At 54.5% G+C, this 17,656-nt stretch overlaps 1 long non-coding RNA gene across 1 annotated transcript in view; it reads left to right on the top strand.

The window, feature by feature from the left end:
* Positions 1-11,829: 11,829 nt before the first annotated feature.
* Positions 11,830-17,656, top strand: part of LOC102004406 — a 16,483-nt gene continuing 10,656 nt past the window's right edge. The window contains exons 1-2 of the long non-coding RNA XR_261325.1: positions 11,830-11,905; positions 13,451-13,556. This is a non-coding gene — a long non-coding RNA (uncharacterized LOC102004406). The remainder of the gene's footprint in view (positions 11,906-13,450; positions 13,557-17,656) is intronic.

Raw genomic sequence — 17,656 nt, 5'->3', positions numbered from 1 at the left:
CGCTCCTCCCCCGCCGCCTCCGAGCGCCCGCCCAGGCGCGCTCCCGCGGCGCTCCCTGCCGGCACCCGGGCGCGGGTGTGAGGCGGGAACCCTGCGGGGCTGGGGGATGAGGTCCTGCTCGTCCCCCACGCGGCGAGAACCGCAGGTTCGGGAGAGCGGGTGCGCAAATTGTGTTGAGTGGAAAGGATCTGGCTCTGCGGAGATCCCCGCGCCCCTCCAGCCGCCTGTTCCAGGCCTCTGGGAACCCCGGGGAGCTGGGGACAGAAGGGCGCACCGGGTCTCCCCCTGGTTCCGGGGAGCGCGCCCTTTTCTGCCCGACTGCGGCCGGCGCCGTGGGTGCGGGCTGCACGTGCTCCTCCCGAGCAGCCGCTACTCGAGGCCCGGGCGCAGGTGGTGCCGGCGCGGGAGCCCCCGCAGGTGTGCTGCCCGAGGGTGGCCGGAATTGGGCTGAAGCTGTGGCCGCGCGGAACCGGGTCTGGGGCGCCCAGTCCGCCTGACGGGAGCACGCTCGCGGCGACACCTGGCGAGCGCGGCCGGGGGTGCGGCTGGGGCTCCTTCAAGGGGCAGGATTCTCCCAGCATCCAGAGGTGCTGACCCCATCCTCTGACACACACCCCATTCAGGGAGCTGGCGGATGTTGGGTTCAACTTCCAAACTGAAGGAACCGAGGGTCAGGGAGGTGAAAGAGTTTTCGAAAAGTCGCCAGATAGTTGTCCCTAACTCTAATAAGCCCTTTCCTTCCCCATCCATCCAGACCTCCAGGCCCGCCTAGCCTTCAAGATTGCTTTCTGTCACACACACACACACACACACACACACACACACACACACACACACACACACACTCACACCCCACAGCCCTCTGTCCAGGCACTGTCGTGCTCACGAAAGACACAAGGACCAAGAAAGGCAGTCCTTACTCTTGGAGGGAGACAGGCCTTGTGTGAACAGACGCACACCTTCAGACAGCCCTGGCTCAGAGGAGGTAACCAGACGGTGACAGGAGAGGGGCGGGTGCTGGAGAGTTTATTTGAGCCCTGGGCCTGAGCCCTGAGGGGCCCAGGAGCTGGGGCTGGGCAGGTGGCGGTTGTCAAGTGCAAGAGCCGGGACGTGGCATGAGCCCCGGGAAGGCACATGGGCTGCACTGGAGAGAAGGAAAGCAGGGGTTGAAGGGGAGATGGTGTGCAGCCCGGGAGCCGAGATCCGGGAGGAGGAAGACGGAGGAGGAGCAGGAGGGGGACTCGCCTGGCTTGTGTCCCGCCGTCCCTGGGAGGCACGGGCATCCTGTGAGCAGCCTAGGGATCTGCCCAGGCCGCGCTAAGCCTCTGTCCACGGAGTTCACGATGCGAGCCATCCCAGCCCTGTTACCAGACAGGTGTGTGACATCGTCCCCAGATCCCAGCCCCAGCCACTGAGCATGCGGGCCTGGAAATGTGCTCCGCTGAGCACTGAGGACCAAGGCTATGGATCAACCTGAGTAGACCTGGTCCAAGTCCCCGAGCCCCATAGCTGACATCCCTGTGGCCTCCTCTCCTCCTCCTCCTCTTCCTCCGGTTATCCCTGCTACAGTCAACCCCAGCCCGTGACAGTCTGCCTCATGCACCATCAGCATAGTAGAACAGACTTGCTCATGTCACCAATGTTGGGGACACTCAGAACCAGGAGATAGGGGTGGGTGCTGGGGACCCCAGTGGATCAGGGCCAACTCTGAGGGCTTCTGCAGGTGAGAGAGCAAGAGGAGGATATAGGATTGAAGAACACACAGACAGGCAAGGGGATCAAACATGCCAGCTGCCCCTGAGCAGCTGGCTGAGGACTGATTCAGTGACCACATCCACACCCGGGGAAGCACTGCTTCAGTGTAGTGGCACGTGTTATCCTCTGGGCATGCTCGGGCCTGGTGCTGGTCTTCCCCGCACCGCTGTCTTGGTCACCGTGATTTTCGGTATGAGGAGTGTGAATGACAGAATGAAATGAAATCCCAGATTCTGCAGCCAGGACAGGGCTGAGCTGGGAGCTGAGTTTGGAGTTCACTGGCTTCAGGTCAGCTCTAAGCTCTAAATTTTGCTGTCATCTATCAAAGAAGACAGACTAGGGCCACCGTGACAGAAAAGACAGTGTTGGCACCAAGATGGCTGTGTTAGCGGCTTTCCAAGCTGGCAGGACACCTGAGACTTGTCAACAGAGACCCGGGGTACCACAGCGCATCACAGTGGGACTGAGTGGCGGAGGAGGAAACTGCTCCCTCATGGCAGCTGGGGAGCAGAAACGAAGAGGCCAGGTCCCAAAGTCCCTGCAAAGCCACGCCCACAGTGACCTCACTTCCTCCCACTCAGCCCCCACCTCCTGGAGGCCCCGCCCCCTCCAGGAGCCCTGCAGTCTGGGACCACACCTTCAATTAGGGGCTGAGGGGAACCTTTCAGGTGCAACGCAGCAGAGGGTTTGGGCTGTCGAGAGCAATTAGAGTCCTCACGCTAGGAGTGGGCTGTCACTCAGCCCAAGGCTGGGACCCTTGGGAGGCCAAGCAGGAGGAATGGGGACTCAGTGCAGAGCTCAGCAAGCACAGGACTGGAAGAACCCGCTGGGAAGAGGAGCACCTACAGGTGACTGAAGAGGCCGAGCCTGAGAAACCCGACGCTAAGGAAAGAGCCAGAGAGCGAGACAGGTGTTTGCTGCCTTGGCCTTTGCAGAGAGCTAGGGAGGCCAGGACAGGAAAGGGGCCAATCCAGCAGCCCCAGCACCTCAAGATCTTTAGAGTTTGGTTCCAAATGCTATCATGCCCCTCATTTTGCTTCCTGCAGTTCCGGCTACCCACAGTCAACTGTGGTCTGAAAACATTAGATGGTCAATTCCAGAAATGAACAGTTCGTAAGTTTAAGTAACTTTTCTTGTGGAATCCAGTTGTAATTGCTCTATCACGTGTCGTGGTGCCTAATTTTAAGTCCAGCCCTATCACAGGATGTATTTGTAGGGGAACTCAGCCTTATCTAGAGTTCAGCGTGGGTGGAGTTGGCACCACCGCGGTTTCAGGGGAACTCATCCCCTGAGGAGGGGGCTGCTGCGCCCTTTGGGTCTCCACTTTTCCAGACCCTGTCCTTGATCACAGCAAATCAGAGGGTGGCCACCAGCATTTACACAGAGGAAAGAGACCAGAAAAAGCCAGAGGGCTTCAACAATGGGGTTCCAGCTGGGTGTGCTGGCTGTGTCTTGTGCATGGGTGCGCACACTCGGGTGTGAGCCTATGGGTTGTGATTTAAGAGAAGTTGAGAGAAGACACTGCCATTCTTTCCTATGCCTGGAACGCCTTTCACCCTCTGTTCTACCTGTAAGCTGCTAACTCATCCTCACAGCTCCCCCATCTCACCTCATCAGGAAAGCCTGCCTCCCCCACCTGGCTTCCATCCTGGACTCATGGCTGCGTCCTTATTCGTCCACTGGCCATGTATGCATGAGGATTAGAGTGTGCCAGGCCCCGTGCCACGTGTGAGGATACAGCGAGCGCAAAGGTCCAGGTCCCAGGTCCCTTGGTGAAGAGGGCGCATTTTATGGCATTTCCTCCTGAGCTGACCTTGACGGAGCTCTTCCACCCCTAATGATGTCTGGGCTCCCTTCCTCCTCGGCTGAGATGGAACCTCCTCATGAGAAAGGCTCTGTCCCCTCCACTTCCTCCCAGCACATGCCTGGGGGCTCCACCAAGGAGGCCATGGCCTGCTAGAAAGGCCGTGCATGTTGGGGTCGGCTGAGCCTGGGTTAGAGCCCAGCTCCCCACTTGTCAGTTTTGTGATTCAGGATAGTTTTTGTGTGTTTGAGCTTGTTGGACTTTCTCTGGGGCTAGTAATCTCCAGGTCGTTTAAAACTTGGGGAACTATGGGCTTCCCCCAGAGAAAAACTGTACCTGATTCATTGTGAGACCCAGAGGCAGATTTGAGTAACTATTTTGTGACTCACGGAGTCATTGCTGAAGTTTTTGTTTTTCGGAGAACCATGCTCACCCAGCATCTCTCTCCCCACCTGCCCGCTTGCTTGGATCCCGGAAGGAAAGGACCTCTCTCCCCAGCAGGTTCAGGTTCTTTTTTCAGCCGGCCCAAGCCTTTCTGGGGCAGGTGCACAGCTGGCAGGTGCTTAGCTGGGCAGGTGCTTTGGTGCCACCTGCTGGAGACAGAAGGAAAAGCGATTTAAATCTTGAGCGCAGCCCTGAGCCTGCCCTAGCTGGCTGATGTAGGCGAGGGTTCTCCAGGGCTCCAGGTCTAGCTTCCCTATTCACTATCTCTGGGACCTTGGGAAAGTCACTCACATCTCTCTCTGCCTCCGTTTGTCTGTGTCCTGGCCATAGGAATGGGTTCTGCCTCCTCGGGTGAGGTGAGGTCTTAGACTGCGTGTCAAGTGCTTAGGCCGTGGCCCAGAGCACAGCAAGTGCCGGGTGCGCATTCCTGAGGACCCTTTCGGGGGAGACCACAGCCACGGACCAAGGAAGGATGCGTGCTCCAGCAGTCTTTGTGGACGGCTCCTCTGGCTCAGCTGGTCTTTCAGTGGTGTTTGGTCGTTTCAGTGTCCCCGTTTGTGCATGCAGGAGGTCGGCAGCAGCACAGGCCCCAGACAGCCAGGAGCAGAGCTCAGGAGCAATTACACAGGGAGCGGTGACCGCGCGGGGCTTGGGGGGTACGTCTTCGGGGGCGGGGCTGAAGAAGGGCTCTCTGCAGAGCAGACGTGCGCTGAGCGCCAGAGAGTGACAAGCCCGTCTCCCCTCCTCCTGCAGCTCCCTGCAGACATCACCAGCGGGAGGGTCCCCCATCACCCAGCCGTCCTGGGGCACTGGCTCTGCCTGCAGGCTGCTCTGCTGCCTGCTGTCGTGATCCCCCAGTGGAGGTCAGGGACTGGACCCAGGTCACACTCACAGCACCCCAAGTGAGCAGCTCATCAGAGCCAGGGTCGGACAGAGGCATGGTGGGAAGGCAGATTGGACGCCGCTCGGGGCCCACTAGAAAGGGTGTGGGGCTTCATGCTGCAGACGCAGAAGCCACCGGCCAAGGTGGGCAGGGCTGTGGCTCCCTGAGGGGTCTTCCCGGGGAGATGAGCTCGTTACTCTGGCGGGATCACCTCCTGCCTGGCTTTATTTATCTTCCGAGATTCGTCACCTCTCAACTTTACACTGCATTTTCATCTGTTGGCTTCTTTTTGCCTATTTTTCCTGCTGCGCTGTCGGCATCAGGAAGTAGGGACATCGGTCACCTTGCTGCTGCGTTCCTCAAACGGTGCCTGGGCAGCAGCCTGCAGTGGCTGACGGCTGGGTCAACGTGTGATTGAACGACTCATCTACGCATGACAGCCGCACTTTCTGGAACAGCAAATTCGGATGCTGAGAGGTTGAGCTGCTTGCTGAGCACCTGAGTGTCTTGCTTTAACGGGTGCTTAGCACAAGTTCTCTCTCGCTAGTGCCTTTGTGTCTTCCCCATACCCCAACCCCAGCCAAGAACAGGGGCCTGGGCACTGATTTCGGCCATCTCTCCACCTAAGCCTCCCATGCCAGGCACCCTGCGGCCGGACCCAGGCCACAATTCCGTGCTTACTCCGAGGGCAGGGTGGTGAGGAGGGAGCATCTAGACTGGAAGAGCTGGATCTTGGGCATTAGGGCTGGAAAGTGGCAGCCCCCTCCTCCTGCTGCCAAAGCCCCACTGACTGCTCTACTGGGCCATGAGCATGTGAGATTGGGGCGGGCCAGAGGGGACAGCATCACAAATGCAGATGCCACCTCCTTCTCCAGATTCCCAGGGTGGGTTTCCTGCAGGAGAGCACCAGTGCCAGCCCACATGGCTTCCATAAGGCCCAGGCCTCCAGACCCTGTGGTGTCCCGTCTTCTCCCAGGTCTACACCGCCTCTTTGCTGTCCCAATGGAGTGGTGACCAAGCAGGAGAGCCGCCTACTTTCCCTCAGAGGGCCTGTGCATGTGACGCTGACTGTGCCCGGGACCCGTTTCTCCATATGGATGTGATACCGGCCAGTGAAGGCCAAAGGGGAGGGCAGGACCTCACTGTCCTCTGGACCTTAAATCCTGTTCAGAAGTGGAGATCTCCCAAAAAGAGGTCTGCAGGCTCTTAGGTCTGCAGGAGGGCATGCTGGCTCCAAGATTAGGAATGCAAAGGCTGACTTGTTTTCAGGCTAACATGAGCCCACATATTTTGAGCTCTCAGGATGACAACTTTGTAACTGAGACTCACGCTCTTTCTGGTTTCCCGGCTGGAGTTTGCATTTCTGTCGTTGTGTGGTTGTAGCTAAAACCACCTTCATGCTTGGACGAGCGAGGGCGACAGGTTGTAAACAGTGCAGTGATATCCTGGGCGGTGCGTAGGAAGAGTTTGGAGGCGCTGGATAGAGGAAGGGGCAGGGACAGCTGATTCACAAACCCACATGGGACAAAGCATAGGTGACACCAGACCAGGCCATGAACTGCCCAGTGTACATTCTCTGCTGTGCTGTCACTATAATTTCAGAGTCAGGTTTTTGGTGCTGGTGGGAGTTGCTTTTGTGTAACCTGAGGCTCCTTAGTTTGGGAATGGCATAGGTGTCTAGGTGCAGTTTAGGATAGCACATGTGTAAGCCACGGTCACTGTGCAGATCATCTGGGCACTGTTGTGTGCAAGGGGAGTAGCCACAAGCCGCTTCCTCTTTCAAGGAGCCTGCCCACTCCTCAAGTTTGAGAAACCAATCCCTTCTGATCTGGAAAGACCTTGGGCACCCACCTGGCTGGGGGACCCATCAATGGCCATCAGATGAGTAGGATTTTCCCCTGAATTCGAGGTTGAGACCATTATGGCCATTTGACACTAAATAACTGTAGTGTGTGTGTGTGTGTGTGTGTGTGTGTGTGTGTATGTGTGTACTTCGGGGTCTGCTGGCATCAGAGTGGCTTGGAGCAGGCCTGTGAACACACAGAAGGCTGCCCACCCCCAGTTCAGATGCGGCCCATCTAGGGTGAGGCCACAAATGCAACTCATGTGTTTGTGACAAGTGCCAGGTGATGTTGTAGTCCTGGCTAGAGATCCAGGAGCCCCTCCCCCGAGGGCTGGGAGGCAGACGTGAGCTCCTCAGGCCTCTGCTGACCTGCTCTGGAATCCTCTCCTGGCAGAGGACTTTGCCTCGTTTGGCTTCCATGCTGTCCCTTGGTTTGATGAAGAGTTTGGACAAGACTGTGCTTTCTGCAGAAACCAGTGTCAGACCTGGGGCTCCGTCTGCCCTAAGGAGTCCACACCTCGCTGTTTCATCTGTAAAACCTCAGGTACGCCCAGAATCACCACAGGGGAGCCAGGGACAATCCCGGCTCCCTGCTTTGGGGATGCAGCCAGCAGAAGGCGAGGGCAGATCCATTTCACATCCCAGCTCTATCGTGGGCCCTTCAGCCTGTGATTCATTTCCAAGGTTATCCGGGTGTGTTGGGTCCCTGAGAAGTCACCTCTGCCAAGCCCCTAGAGGGTGGTCATCTTAAGAGTCCTCTGAGTGCTCCTGGTCACACTCTGCCTCACTGGTCACTGGCTCCTGGTCACCTTGGGAGGAGGGCGCTTATCACAATCCCACCCCAAGGTCTTCCTCAGGATAATCTCTGTCCAGGGTTATTCATCTTGTGGGCTGAGCTCTTCCTCTCCCTCCCTTCTGTGTTCCTGGGTCAGGCCCGTGACCCTGGCCATGTGACTTCCTCCGGAGCCTGGCCCTGGACCCCTGCCTGCCTGCCAGCCCTCCAGTCCCTTGTTAGTGACCCATTTTGGGCCTGACACATCGGGCAGGGCTCTGCTGGGGAGGAGGAAACACATAGCTTGTTGTGCTGGGGAAAAAGTGCATCCCCACATCCGGCCCCCGCCCTGGGCCAGCCACACCTCAGCTTCCTGCCGACATCCTGGCATCTCTCGAGCTATTTATCACCCAGCTGCCCCCTGGCTCCCTGCCACTGATGCACACACACTCCCTGGGAGGCCTCTGCGGGTGGCTGCAGCAGAAGAGTGGGCCTATGTACCCCAACTTTATGGAGGCCGCTTTTCTCTGGAAGCATGGACAACTCTTTGCAGAAGGTAAAGAGGTATGAACACATCTGGTTCCATTGGACTTGCTGTGTGGCTTTGGCCAAATGAGTCCATGTCTTTGACTCTTAGTTTCCTTGATTTAAAATAAAGAGAAAAATTACTCCATTTCTAGTAGTTGTACCTGGGCCCTACCTCTAACCAATTTAATACAGTGCCATGGGCAGTGAGTGGGCTTCAGGGGCTGGATTTTATGTAGGTTTCCAGGAAAGCTCTAAGGTAGAGCGAGAGGATGGAATCACTGTGAATGGACAAAGCTCTGGACTAGATGAGTGTAGATTTGAAATCTGGTGGTATTGTATCTTTATGGAAGAGCTTTACTTGAAGAGCTTTTTTAGCCTCTGTTTCCTTGTTTGTAAGTACTGACTCTCCAGAGCCATTATGAGAGTTAAACAAAGTAGTGGACAGTAGGTATTCTGTGCCCAGTGAGTGCTTCCTAAGGAAGTGAGGAGGCCAGGCCTTTACGTATCTTCACGGAGGACACACGGCAGGTAGCCCTGGGCGTGGACCCTAGTTGGCACTTCCAACTCATATCTGTAAACGAGCAAGTGTAGCTGTTATTGCAGACCAAGATGTGATGAAGTATGAATATAGTGCTTCATTCTGGCTTCTGAGTGACTTTAAAAACTACATTTCCCAGCATTCTTTGCAGGTAGAGGTGGGCATGATTGTGTCCTGGCCAATGAAATGTAGATGGGAGCAACTGGACCTTTAGCTCTTTGGTTTCCCTTCTTCCTCTTCCGCTGGCAGCTATCTTGAGAAGGAGGGGAGAAGGGAAAACATCAGTGGCCTGGGGCAAGATGGTTTGGGGCAAGATGGCATGGTTAGCAGCCATAGCAGCCCAAGACTGCCCACCTGTGGGCTTTACATAAAAATCCAAATGAAAGGAAAATTTTTCAGTGTTTGAGAGCACATTTGTTCTAGCAGAAGAAAAAGAGATGCATTGGATTTCACTGTCCTACTTTCTGTTCTCAGTCTTCATGTTTTAGAAGAACCTAGGTCTGGTACTGGGTTGGAAGCACCACAGGAAACCTGTCCAGCTCCTAAGATGAGCCCTTGAGGCTGAGATAGCCCAGGACTGGAGGTGGGCCATGCCTTCAGATGAACCCAGGACTAGCATGCAATATCCAAGGGAAGGTAAACTACAAAACGTGGCAGAAAAACAATAGCATAGTAGCAGGATGTTGGGCATGAATGTGGAAGAAAGGGTGAGAAACTTAATTTTCTCATCCTTCATAACAGAGAAAAATACATGCTAAGATTGAGACACACATTTAAGAATGACCCCCAATCTTTGAGCACACCCCACAATCCTGGGGAGGTCTTAAACAAATACATATGTTGGTAATGAATCATATAAGCATATACGGAAGAGCTTTACTTGAAGAGTTTTTTTAGCCTCTGTTTCCTTGTTTGTAAGTACTGACTCTCCAGAGCAACTGCTTGTATTTCCTGAAATTTTCTTTTCTTAAATTCAAATGAAAATAAGCTCTATACATTATATTTTAAAAATCAGCATATTTTTAAAAGCATGATCTTTTAATAAAGTTCTTTTCCTTTCTTCCTGCTGTCCAGTCTCCCTTCTTTCATTCCTTCTGCCCACCCTCCTGCTGTCATCCTTCCCATTCTCCTTCCTTTCCCTCCTTCCCTTCCTTCCTGGAAAGATATCTGGAACGATGTTGCTTAATGCTAATTCTGCTATTCAAGGCAGAAGGTTTTGTAGTGATTCTCCTCCCCTCCCATTTTTACAGCATTTTCCTGCATAGTTTGAACTCCTCATAAAAACTTCTAGAGTTTGAATAAAACAATGCCATCATTTTTCAAAAAATGTCATAATATTTTTGTAGGGTAGGGGCATGGAGTGCATGACCAGGAAAGCACCTGGCCTGTGTGGCAATTCTGAGGTGGCTCCAAATTCCTTTCTGGCAGTGTCAGTACTGTCGCATCTACTGGAATGTCCTTCCTTTCTCTTTTTAGCAAACTTTTACTCATCCTTCATAACCTAGTTCCATGGGAAGAACTTCCTGTCACCTAGGCCCAGCTAATCAAAGCCTGTTTCTGGAGATTTAGAATCCGAGCAGTGACACGGACAGCAGAAAGGCCTGGAGTGCACTCACACACCAGCAGTGTCCTGGGAGGGCCGTGAACGGGGATTTTGGCACCAGAAGCAGAGCAGCTCTCCCTTTATTGAACTTGGCTGTCAGGTTTTCCTATTCCAGGACCTCTCCACGTCGTGTTTTCATTGCAAGTAGCCAAGTCAGTGTCTCCAGCTTGCAGACGAGGCACCCAGCTTCTGTTCTGCCTCCCTGGTGTTGAATAGCAGACTATCAGAGGTGTGTGGAATGAGCCATAGTTACACAGAAGTTATTATAAGACACCATTCTCCCCTGACCCAGCCTTCCCAGGACATTCCCAGGCATGGTCAGACACCCGAGCAGCCACATTCTGAGAAGCACAGAGTTCTAGCTTGCTAAGCAGCTGTGCCCACTCCATGAAGGGGAAATGGCTGCAGAAGCAACATGCTCAGGGCCACACAGCTATGTCAAAGGCAGAAGGCCAGGTCCTGTGCAAACCCCTGTGTGCTCCTCTGTATGTAGGGCAGGGTCCTTGCTGTCTCCCCAGCCTAGTCTCCTTGATGCCTGCACTCTGCCTGGCATACAGGCAGTGCCCAAACATGCCCACCAGCAAGCTACCAAGTACCACCTGCAGCTGCACCATGCAGAAGGAGAGCTTGTGATCTGGGGTGGGGGGAGGGTGCTGTAAGGTCATTCGCTAGGGACAGGGACCGGAGGCGGTGATGTGCAGGCTGCAGATATTTTCAGTCCGCTCACGACTGCAACGACAGGAAACAAACACAGCAGGACGCCTTGGTGCCACGCTTCAGACTCACCTCCCCAAGGGTGGCTGGGTGGGTGACAGGGTGACAGGTGCTCTGGGAGCAACTGAAGAGAGTGAGGCAGAGTGGACCCGTGCCCCATGCTGCCCAGTGTGGATCAAATTGGGCTGTGACAGCCCAAGAAAGGACCAGAGTTCCAGGGGTGAAGAGAAAAGGCCAGCAGGTCACATTGGCCAAGAGGACAAGCTAGTGCATGGGGCACGCTGGGCCAGCTGGTGGAGCCAAGGAGTCCTGGGGAGCCCAGCACTGCCACAGGGAGCTGAGAGGATGAATGGAGTCCATCAGGGGAAACCGAGGGGTCCAGTCCAACGAAGCCAAAAGAATGTGCAGTGAGTCAGGCTGAGCCCAAAGGGAACGGGACCTAGGGAACAGGTGACACCGATCTGAGGCAGTGCCCTGGTGCGGAAGAAGCCTAGCGAGGCCTAGGGGGACCTGATGATGAATGCACAGTCAGGTAGAGCCCAGGCTGTGTAGTGGAACCCAGGGAATGCCTCCTGGTCGCGCTGAACCTAAGGGCCCCAGCAGAGCAGAAGGAGAGGGTGGGACTGACCTGAGGAAGATGAGTGCGTTCCAAAGAAGCCTGGTGGAGCGAGAGGAGCCCAGTGAGTGTGCGGGGTGGGGGGTATACCCAGCGGGCCCAGTGGAGCTTAATGAACGAGCCCACTGGGTCAGACTGAGCGGAGCATGGCTGAATGATGCCTGAGAAACAGGTTGCCTTCACCCGAGGAAACAGAGGGGTGAGCAGGGGAACCGAGCGTCGCATGGAACCGAACAGGGCCGAGAGGAGCCGATTGAACACGCAGCGTGGGACGGGTGGAGCCGAGTGGGGCCGAGTGGGGCCGAGTGGAGCCGAACAGGCTGAGTGGACACGAATGAACGCGCCGCGCGGGACGGGTAGAGCCGAGCAGGGCCGAGTGGAGCTGACGAAACAGGTGGTGCTGAGGTGAATAATGGAGTGGGTTCGGGAGAAGCCGAGGAGGCCTGAGGGAACCGAAGTTTGGGTGGAGCCCAGAAGGGCCTATTGGTGCGGGATGCATGAGCGGAGTGGGTCGGGCGGAGTTAAGCCGGCTGACTGGAGCGGAGAAACTGGGCAACCGAGAGGTTTCAGAAGCCTAGTGGGTCCGCGGGGAGCTGAATGAATTTTAGGGATGGTTGGGCAGAGCCAGGGCAGCGGGAAGGGGTGGGTGGTGTTGACTGGAGGAAGCACAAAGGCTTCGCAGCCAGAGCCAAGCAAGACCCAGTGGAGCCAAGGAGCGTGCAGGGAGCGGAAGTGAGGGGGCGGGGCCTGCCCGAGCCCCGGTGTGGCTTGGGATTGGCGTGACAGTTGGGGAGCCCAGTCCTGCTTCTAACCAACGGGAAAGAGGAGCCCTTTCGCTTCACTGGCCCGAGGTGTAACCTCAGAGGAGGCTCTTTCTGTTGGCAGCCTCAGTTCCCCCACTTAGAACCTAGGGCCCTGGAGGGGGCAGAAGGCGCTGGTTACGAAGCCTTTCTGAGCGCTGCCCTCCTGCCCTCTGTGTGTGGGGTGGGGGATGTTGTCTCATCTTCCATAGGGATGATCAGGTCACTGGCCTGGGAAGGTCCTGGGCAAGGTCAGTTCAGAAATGTCATTTTTCGGGAGTGTTCACTGTCCCCGGGTTGTTCGCAGACTCAAGAGCCACCTTATCTACATCCATGGCCAGGGACTCCCTACAACTGGGCACAGGATGCATTGTAAATGGGACGATATCCTTTGCCGTTTCAGGGTGACCTCAGGAGCTTACTGTTGTCACCTGTAAATGAGGGAAAGGACACAGGTGACGCCCAGCTCTTCATTTTCTAACGTGGATGGGGCAGGTGGGGATCTGTATTTTGACAGTATTATGGAATCTTATATGTACAAGAATACTTTTATTTTTATATTAAAAACTATGATCTAGAAGGTACTGTTGTAGGCAACTGGGGCAATAGAACCAGGAGTCCCTGCCTGGGTTCCAGTAGGAGGCTGCTGTCCCCTTTGTCTGGCCCCAGAATTCAGGCAGGAAACACGGGCAGGTGGCACTGACTCCTGAGGCACCCGATCTCTTGTCATCCTTCATGGCGCCGTTTCCACTGCTACATTATTCTAAAACACACCTCTGGATTATGCCACTTTGCTGTCCCAAACCCTGTCCTGCCTATGAGATAAAGTCCTTCTGTGGGAGCTGGCCCTGATGGACTGCTGCAGTTTCATCTCCCCTCTCCTCCCCCAAATTTTCAGGAATACCTGGCTGCTCATCTCTTCCATAGTCACCTCTATTCTGTGTAGATTTTTCTTTCTTTAGAAACACTTAACTTCATATGAGCCACTAGATGGCCCCAGAAGTGAATTTAAGGCCTTGCCTAATGGCAGCGGAGTATTGGCCTATTTGTTTACTGGCTTGCTTTGTGAAACTTTTACAAAGCCCCTTAGCACTTGTTTTGTAAACAGCCTCTATTTTTAGCTGAAAAATCAATGAATTTTGTGTATCAGTTAATTTTTCAGCTGTGAAAGCAAGGAGTATTATGACAATTCCTGGTGTGTTTCAGTACCCTCATCTACTCAAAGAGCAAGTCACACAGTTTCATTCAGAAGCCAGGTAAGTGTCTGAATTTACTCACGGCTTCTTCCTATAACTGTCCTTGCTGGGCACTTGACCAAGGTTGGAGGCATTTTCTTTTCTTTGCTAGGCTCTGATTTTTAAGAGCCAAGAAATAGAATTCAATCAGAACTTTTTTCCTCCAAAAAACTTCTGTTGGTTTTCTACCCAAGAAAGTATTGGATAAAAATTAGATGCTTTGCTCTTGCTTCTCAGCAAAATTAATTTTTTCCTTAAATGTGAGATTGTGTGTTCTGCAGGAGGACGGAGGCAGTGAGGAAGACGTGGCCAGGCCTGGTCTGAGCTCTCCCCTCAGGAGACCAATGCTTAGCCCAAAGACTCGTGTGTGCAGAGGTGGGGCTTTGGAGGTGATGAGATCATAGGGCACTAATCTACATGGATTAATCCATGGATCACTGCTGTATTATTAGGAGGCAGAGCCTAATTCAAGGGAATGGCTCATAGAGTTGTGACCTTGGGGACTGTATCGTATCCCTAGGACCTCCTTCTCTGCACCTTCTTCTCTTTCTCCCATCTCTGATTCCTGGCCAGCATGAGTTGAGCAGCTTTCCTCTGCCACACCCTTCCGCCATGATGTTTCTGCCTCACTATGAGCCTAAAGTGATGGAACCAGCTGACCATGGACTGAAACCATGAGCCCATTTTATCTTTCCTCCTCTGAGTTGTCTTTCCCAAGCCATTGCTTGCAGCAAGGAAAAGCTGACAACACAGGACTCCCCTGTGTGATGTCTCGGGTACCCTCTACGCTATGGAGCCTGTGATTTTATGGGGAAAGGACAGGACTGTGACTGAAAACATAGAACTTGCTGAGGATCTTGGGAAAAGAACTGGAGTCCCTTTCCTCCTTGTTTGTTCCCTCCTAAATGCCCCAGAGCATTGTGTCATGCAGGGTGGTGTCAGACATCTTGTGTGAATGGGGAATTTGAGAGGCAAACAAGGCCAGCAGGTCAGGGGATGGTGGCCAGGAACAGACAGTTCATGCGTGACTCAGTGCCAAGAGGAGGTGGGACAGTAGCCATACAAGGCCACGTGGAGCTCTAGGTCAGCAGGAGGCAGAGTGGAAGGGACTTTGATAAGCGCTTCCATGGTACTTCCTGCAGGAAGGAGTGGAGCAGGGGCAGCAGACTGTGGATGGCCAGCATGAGTGGTTACCATGGGTGTCTGGGAAGGGCTGTCCTTAGGTGTCTGGTCCTGTCCCTGTGGTGATCAGGGCAAGGGACAGTGGCATCAGAGTGACAGCCCAATGCAGAAGGGGCTTGGGTGTGACACTGGATAGATCCCTCTGCTACGGAAGCCAGAGGCCAATCCTGTACCCCTGTGCTCTGATGTGTGTGTGCCCCATGATTCCACCATCGGGGACCCCGTTCTTTCCTCTCTGCCCTTGTGGGCTGCACCCCCCTTGAAGCCTCGCAGTGATCTGGAAACTTAATGACCTCTGTGTGTCTGACCTGCACAGTCCCTGGGCTGCTATGCCTAATGCATAGTAGCCCTCAGGAAGAAGGAGCCTGCTCACAGAGCCTGCTGTCTCCTGCACCTCTGCTGGCCACAGAAGCCTCCCAGCCCACTACCCCAGAGCTGTCCTAGAGCAGCCAGGCAAGCAGAGCCCCCAGCATGTCCTGACCCATGCTGGAACCTGTCTCCGGACGGTGATGTGTTGGGTCACAGCCTGCAGGAGGTCAGACTGAGCTATCCCTATCTCTCTCCTACACACTGCACTTGCAGCAGGGAACGGGGTGCCCACTCACCTGTTTTAGCTCTCAGGTCCCCAGGACAGATGTACACAGTGCTGCCCATTCTTGGCGGAGAGGGGAAGAAGGCAGGGCACTGTCTGCCACCTGACTTTGGGGGATCACAGCTCCCACCTGTCACCTCCAACAATAGGGTCATCCTTCCGCAGCCCAAGGCCAAGTGCAGGGGATTGGGAACATGACCCCCCCCCAGTGCTCTTGTCCTACAACAGGGTCTGCACATGGGGACAGGGGCCTTCCCCTACACAGCCAGCAGTATTCACTCTGGGACTTTCATAGAAAGATGGAATGGCAGCCTGATGCTGGCTTTGAACCCCTGATTACTGGAAGCCCTAGGACTCTCCACGTCCACACCCGGGTGCCCTTCATGCAGCTGAGGCTCCAGGCACCACCACCACCCTGAGGTGGGTGGGTGACACCCACAGGCACCTGTGGTCACCTCGCAGAGGTAACCCTTGGCTGCAGCTGTCCTGCCACCAGATATTACTGCCGTGAGGCCTCTTGGGTTGGCTGCACCTGGCTGCTCACTGTGGGATGATCCCCTCCTAGTTTGGCTGTGCTCTGTCCTGGGCTCCTGGTCATCAGAGAAGCATCGACATAGCCCTTTCCCAGGCTGAGAGGGAGCAGAGCGAGGTTGATTCCCAGGAAGTGAGTGAGTGTGGATTTAATATACAAATCGGCCCTGGATGAGCACATTTGCTCTCACTCTGGCCACACCTGACCCTAGGCACCCTCACTTGTGGGATGCAGTTGTCAGGATGCACGTGACCCCCAAAGTCACCAAGGGCACTTGGAGCCTTCACTCTGCCCTGCCTTGCTGAGAGGCTGCTATGCTGCACTGAGCTTGCAGAGTGAGAAGAGGGATTGTGGGGTTTGGCAGGGACCCCAGCCTTGTCCTCCTGTGGGCCCAGGAGGCCGCACAGGGTCCTGGGGACAGCAGAGGACACCAAGGGCTCCTTTAGATCCTCAGCAATCTCTTGTTATTTCTGGACACCATAAGGGTGGATTGGGGAAGACAGAGGCCCTGGGTTCAAATGTTACTCCCATCCAGCCTCTCCCTCTCCCTGATCCAGCCTTAGTTTCTCCTCCATAACTGGGAGTGCAATCACCCTAGAGATCCTCCCTCAGGTGGGGCATCTTGTGGTAAACAGAGTGATGGGCATTTTGGGGGCCCAGGCTTGTGAGGCCTGAAGACTGGGCCAGGCCAGGTAAGGCCTCAGCATTACAGAAGTAACATGGGGCCATCATAGGGCCAGCAAGCATGTGCATTCTCAGGTTGAGATGGGAGCAGCCAGAAGCAAATCACCAGGAAGGGCAGGGCACTCCCTTGTCATTGTGGTTGACGATGGACACAGAGGTCTCCAGAGGGTCTGGGGACACTGCTGCCTGGCCCAGAAGGGCTCCACTCAGCCTCTAAAGTACAGGAACCTGCACAGTCTGCCATACCTCCCTTCTGTGTCTCAGGTTGTGGCTCAGCATTCCTCACTATCTCCCCAGTGCCCCTGCCTCACCCTAGGACAGGAGTCCTGCCCTCCAGTGATCGCCTGTGCTCTGGTCCCAATAATGAGCCACCTGTGATCCCAGCACCAGGGCTGTCCCAACTTGACACCTTCCCCATGCTGCTCCCTCTGCTCTTCTGTCCCTGTGGTTCTGTCAAGAAGAGAGATCCTGATGTGTAGGTGGGATGTGGGGGATCTGTGATGCTTTCCATCTAAAATGGCCCCCAGAGAGGAAGGAAGGGGAAACAAAAAAAATGATGAGAAAAGAAGGAAAAAAATGGAAAGAAAACTTTGGAAATAAGGATGGGAAGAGGGGTTGAAAGGAGGGGAGTGGGGAGAAAAAAAGTATCAAGTTATATCACGTAGAGGTACAAATTCCCTATAATGAATGTGATCATTATGTATACCTAAAACGTACCAATACATTTGATTAATAAAGAAGAAAAAAATAAATGATCCCCAAAGTCTTTTGGAAGGTAATGGGGTTATAGCTGCTGGAGCTGAGCTCCTATCAGGAGCCTGAGTCTGGTCAGAAGAGGTGCCTCACTGGGAGCACTCTCTGGAAGAATGTATCTCCCTCTGCCGCTCCTTTCTTCACTCTCAGTTTCGTGCCCACTATGATAGCAGCTTTGCCCTGTCCTGGCCCTTCTGCTATGCTGTTCCTGTATGTCAGCCTGCTGTGGACCGGAACAGGAGCTAGAGTAAATCTTTCTTCCTTTAAATTGTGAGTGTTAGGGGGCTGGGGATTTAGCTCAGCGGCAAAAGCGCCTGCCTGGCAAGCACAAGGTCGTGAGTTCAGTTCCCGGTACCGGAGAAAAACCAAAAAAAAAAA

Source organism: Chinchilla lanigera, unplaced genomic scaffold, assembly GCF_000276665.1.
Source record: "Chinchilla lanigera isolate Chin_1 unplaced genomic scaffold, ChiLan1.0 scaffold00028, whole genome shotgun sequence".
NCBI classification, from domain to species: domain Eukaryota; kingdom Metazoa; phylum Chordata; class Mammalia; order Rodentia; family Chinchillidae; genus Chinchilla; species Chinchilla lanigera.
Note: the sequence above shows the minus strand (reverse complement) of the source record. Positions and strands in the feature narration are given on the sequence as shown.